Source organism: Theropithecus gelada, chromosome 2 (genome assembly GCF_003255815.1).
Source record: "Theropithecus gelada isolate Dixy chromosome 2, Tgel_1.0, whole genome shotgun sequence".
Classification (NCBI taxonomy): domain Eukaryota; kingdom Metazoa; phylum Chordata; class Mammalia; order Primates; family Cercopithecidae; genus Theropithecus; species Theropithecus gelada.
This window is the reverse complement of record NC_037669.1, coordinates 10,914,900-10,920,517: the sequence shown is the minus strand read 5'-3', so window position 1 is coordinate 10,920,517 and position 5,618 is coordinate 10,914,900.

Sequence of the window (5,618 nt, the reverse complement as noted above, 5' to 3'; positions counted from 1 at the left end):
TGAGAGAAGGGTGGTCACACCTGCTTTGTTCCCAGAGAGGGCAGCTTCAGAGAAACATCTTGTTTGCACCTCTGAGCTAAGATGGTTCCTATAACTGGAGCTCAAGTTCTGGTGGGATAACTTCTTCTACCAGCTGCCTGAAAGGCACAGCTAAAGAAGATTTCTGGTTTGAGCTTGGAAACTACCCAATCAAAACTTAACTGTTTTCAACCAATTAGGACTGAACAAGTTGGAATTAATATGCATATGTGGACCTCATTGAGGGTGGAGGCAGGAACCTTCCCTATTCATTAAGCCAGACCTTCTGTTTGTTCTCTGGAGCTTGCTTCACATTTGTTTCAAAGGTGTCTCCCCAATCTGAATATTGTTTTTTGTTTTTGTTTTTCCTCGGAAGACGTCATTGACTTCTGTTAACAATATCAGGTATTTCTTTGATTGCAACATCATTGGGATCTAAAGAGTTTATGTAGAATATATTTCCATTCATTTGAGAATATTGGATATGAATACTTCTAGGGGTAAAAAAAAAGAGCTAGAGTTGTTTTGTTTTGTTTTGTTTTGTGTTGTGTTGTTTTTATAGATTCAGGGAGTACACGTGCAGGTTTGTTACATGGATATATTGTGTAATGGTGAAGTTTGGGCTTTCAGTGTGCTGGTCACCTGAACAGTGAACATTGTACCCAATAGGTTGTTTTTCACCTTCTCTCAGCCTCCCTCTCTTGGAATACCAAACATCTGTTATTTGTCTGCCCAGGGCTGTTTTTAAAATTTGTAGAAGAAATTGCTCACAGTTATCTTTAAAATGAACCTTTGGATTGTTTCACATTCAATTTGTATGGAAAATATCCTTGGCATCAAGAGACATAATAAAGGTGATATTTGCAAATAAAAAACAAAAGTATAATTTTTTTAAGCTACAGTAGAGTTACAACATCAAAACTTTAATATATGTAGTCTCTGTTGTTCCTCTGCAAGGTAACTTTTTGGATTTGATGTGCGAATTTTAAACTCCTGCGTTTTTCCGTATGTAACTAAACATTAAAACAAAATCATAATATTATCTCTTATTAAACATTTGCCTGCTTGTCTTTTAAGTACACAACTTATTCACACATATAAATTGATAATATATTAAATGAGAAATGTAATTAGTATTTGCTCATTTTTCTTCTTTCAGAGTTTTGTGAATAAATGTTCATTAATCTAGTGGCAAATGCACCCTAAAGTTGTATAATTCTCACCCTTTCTGAATGACTTTAATAAGATGTAATCTATTTTTCGTTTTCTTTCCTCTCTGCTCCAATTGCACTTCTACAGGTCCTAAATGTTTATTTATGTACATATTTGGTTATTCATATGTAAACATTTGTCAACTCAATAAAACTCATTGAAGGGTACTCATTACTTTAAAGAGAAAACTGGACTCATTGCAGTGAAACGAAACGTAAAAACTGTCAATACAAATTTTTAAAAATAGCAAATCAGAAGTTTGGTCCTTACTTAATTGATGGGATCCAAATATCATCTGAGACAGATGTATTCTTTTACTCTTTCAAAAGTCTTTAAGATGTGTTGTGCAATATATTTCAAAATATCTGTGTTTGTGTATATACACTTTTAAAATTATATGTTCTAAACATAAAAACTTAAGCAAAATATTATACTTGAAACAGCTACAGTATTAAGATTGATTTTTCTTATCTGAGTACAAAGTTCAATTTTTCCCTAAATAGGTGCATCCGCTTACAAAATCAATACAAATAGCAATTTAGTCTGTAATACTGAAGATAAAAGTTCTGAAAAATATGGGAACATCAATCATAAAGTAATACATCGTAAAATTGATAGCACAGTATATTCTACAGAATTGTGTAGTGTATTTTCATATATATAAGTGAGATACAGGATATTTTGGAAATAGGTAACATAGAATGGTGGAATTATTTTTTCTGAATTTTATCATATGTGTAATGGTTTTCTCATTTACTCTCCAGAAAGCCCCATCCCTTTTAAGTAGGCACCCTCCTCCAAATATAAACTCTCTTTCTTGTTTACTTTGTTCCAAGAGTACCCTCCCCATAATGGCCAATAGCTTCAGAAGAGAGGTGGCCTACTCTGAAATCACAGTCTCAGGCAAAACTGAAGATAAGGGAAAGCCACTCCTTCCTGCAAAGGGATAGAGTACAAGGCTCAAGTCTGGCTTTATCCAAATATGTCACTTGAATTTTAAGTAGAAAGCCGTATGGCCTTTCCAGCTGATACGGTTTGGTTGTGTCCCCACCCAAAACTCATCTTGAATTGTAATAATCCTCATGTGTCAAGGGTGGGACGAGATTGAGATAATTGACTCATGAAGGCAGTTTCCCCCATACTGTTCTTGTAATAGTGAGTGAGATTTCATGAGATTTGATGGTTTTATAAGGGGCTTCCTCCTTCACTTGACTCCCATTATGTCTCTTGCTGACATGTGAAGGAGTACTGTTTGCTTCTCCTTCCGCCGTGATTGTAAGTTTCTTGAGGCCTCCCTCAAGAAACCATGCAAAACTTCGAGTCAATTAAACTTCTTTTCTTTATAAATTGTCCAGTCTTGGGTATGTCTTTATTAGCAGCCTGAGAACAGACTAATATACCAACCCAGTAATTGCTCTCTCCGTGGCCGAAGGTATAATGTGAAGACAAGTCCAAAGGGCCACTGGTTGAAGACCTGTGAGTTTAAGTCTCCCATAAGGCCTGATACGTGGCCAGTAGTAATTCTATTAAGGTTTGGTTTTTTTTTTTTTTCCTTTGGTGGCGAGGGTTGGGGGGAGTGGAATCTTGCTGCTGTTGTTTTTGCTAGAAGGCAGGTTTTATTTGTTTTGTTTTGTTTTTTCCACCAGAAGCCCATGGGCAATTAATGGCCATCTTGAGTAGGCACAAAGTTCCAAAAACCATGGTGGTTCCTTGGCTTGCTCCACTTCTCAAGGAGAATGCGTCCAGTTTTTTCCCATTCACTATGAAGTTGACCGTGGGTTTGTAATAGATGGCTCTTATTATTGTGAGGTATGTTTCCTTGCTGACTAGTCTGTTGAGAGTTTTTATTATGAAGGGATGTTGATTTTAATTCTGTTTATGTGGTGAATAATATTTATTGATTTACAAATGGTGAAACAATCTTGCATTCCAGGAAAGAAGCCTGATTAATCATGGTGGGTTAAGTTTTGATGAGATATTGGATTTGGTTTGCTAGTATTTTGTTGAGGGCTTTTGCGTCTATATTCATCAGAGATATTGGCTTGTAGCTTTCTTTTTTGGTTTGTGTCTTTGCTGGATTTGGTATAGTATTGGAAGTGCTAGCCATCCCATCAGAAAAGAGGAATAAAAGAGATCCAAATAGGAAAAAAGTCAAACTATCTCTCTTTGTGGATGACATAATTGATATAATTGTATACCTAGAAAACTTTAAGGACTCTACAAAAAGGCTCCTGGAACTGATACATGACTTTAGTAAAGTGTGTACATATAAAATCAATGTACAGAAATTAGTAGCATTTTTATATGCCAGTAACATTCAAGTTGAAAACAAAATCAAGAGCAAAATCCCATTTTTAACAGCCACAAAAAATTGAAACACACGAATATATATATATAAAACCAAGGAGACCAACAATATCTACAAGGAGAAGTGCAAAACACTACTAAAAGAAATTATAGATGACACAAACAAGTGGATAAACAGTCCTTTCCCATGAAGTGGAAAATTCAATATTGTCGGTCATACTGCCAAAAGAAACTTCCAGATTCAATGCTATTTCTATCAAACTACCAATGACATTTTGTATAGAACTAAAGAAAACTATTCTAAAATTCATATGAAACTAAAAAAGAGCCCATATAGCCAATGCAACCCTAAGCAAAAAGAGAAAAACCAGAAGCATCACATTACCTGACTTCAAATTATACTATAAGGCAACAGTAACCAAAACAGCATGGTACTGATACAAAAAGAGACACACATACCAACGAAACTGAATAGAGAACCCACAAATAAAGCTACACATATACGGTCATCTGATCTTTGACAAAGCTGACAAAAATAAGCAATGGGAAAATAATTCCCTATTGTATTAATAGTGCTGGGATAACTGGCTAGCCATGTGTAGAAGAATGAAGCTGGACCCATATCTTACACCATATAGAAATATTAACTCGAGATGGAGTAAAGATTTAAATGTAAGACCTCAAACTATAAGAGTCCTGAAGAAAACCTAGGAAATACTCTTCCTGACATTAGCGTTGGGAAATAATTTGTGATTAAGTCTTCAAAAGGAATTGCAACAAAACAAAAATTGACAAGTGGAACCTAATTAAACTACTGAGCTTCTGCACAGCAAAAGAAATCATCAACATAGTAAACAGACAACCTACAAAAGAAGAGAAAATATTTCAAACTATTCATCCAACAAAGGTCTAATATCCAGAAACCGTAAGAAACTTGAAAAATTAAACCAACAAAAAACAAATAACTCCATTAGAAATGGGCATAGGACATGAAAAGATACTTTTCCAAAGCAGACATACATGCTACCAAAACAATGTATGAAAAATGATCCATATCACTCACATCAGTAATCATCAGAGAAAGGCAATGCAAAACCACAGTGAGATACCATCTCATACTGGTCAGAACAGCTGTGATTAAAAGTCAAAAAACAACACATGCTGGCAGAGAAAAGGAAATGCTTATACACGTTTGGTGGGAAAGTAAATTAGTTCAACCACTGTGGAGAGCAGTTTGGAAATTCTCAATGAACAGGGAACTTAAAACAGAAATACTATTTTACCTAGCAATACCATTATGGGGTATACATACAAAAAAAAAAATCATTTTTTCTTTTCCCCAAGATCGTGGATTGGAAGCAGTGTTACCATACCTCTCCCACTTGGAAAGAAAGAATAGTATGTAGAGATTCACACTGTGAATTTTTTACCAATAAACAATGCAGGAACTTAATAGGAAAATCAAAAGAATCCACAGACCCTTTGAAAGAAGGAGCGTGCTCTAGCCTACTCCATGAGAGCAGTGAAAAACCGTAAGTCCCTAGAGTGTGAGAGGCATAGAGACTTCTTCCAGAATACACATCCCCCCGGGAACCTGAAAATACACGCCATGAGAGAAGGCTTTAACCTCACCCAGAGCTGGAATTGATGTAGGGAGTGGTGAGAAATACAAAAGTAGAAGTAGCATTGGGAAATGGCTTGCAGACATTCCCAGGCTCCAGCATGGGCCAAGGGAAGCCATTCCTGATTATATCTCACTGGCCACCTGGCCTTATAGGCAGATGGGGAGGGAGATGGTCTATAAGCCAAGGTTGCTATCTCTGCAGGGAAAGCTTATGGCCTGGGGCAGGTCTGAGTTCTCTATGCAGACTGCCTGGATCTTAACCTGGTGCTATTAGCAGAGCACCGAGGGAATGAGAGCTGCCTTGCCAACTGTATAGGAGTTGAGTGAGGCTTACTGCTGCCTGCTATCCCCTACTCCCTTTGCAAACTCTTCTGTGCAGCAGAGGCAGTTATATTCCTCTCTGGAATATTAACCTAGTGGCCTGAGAAGCATCCCCTGACTCTCACAGGGGCTGTGG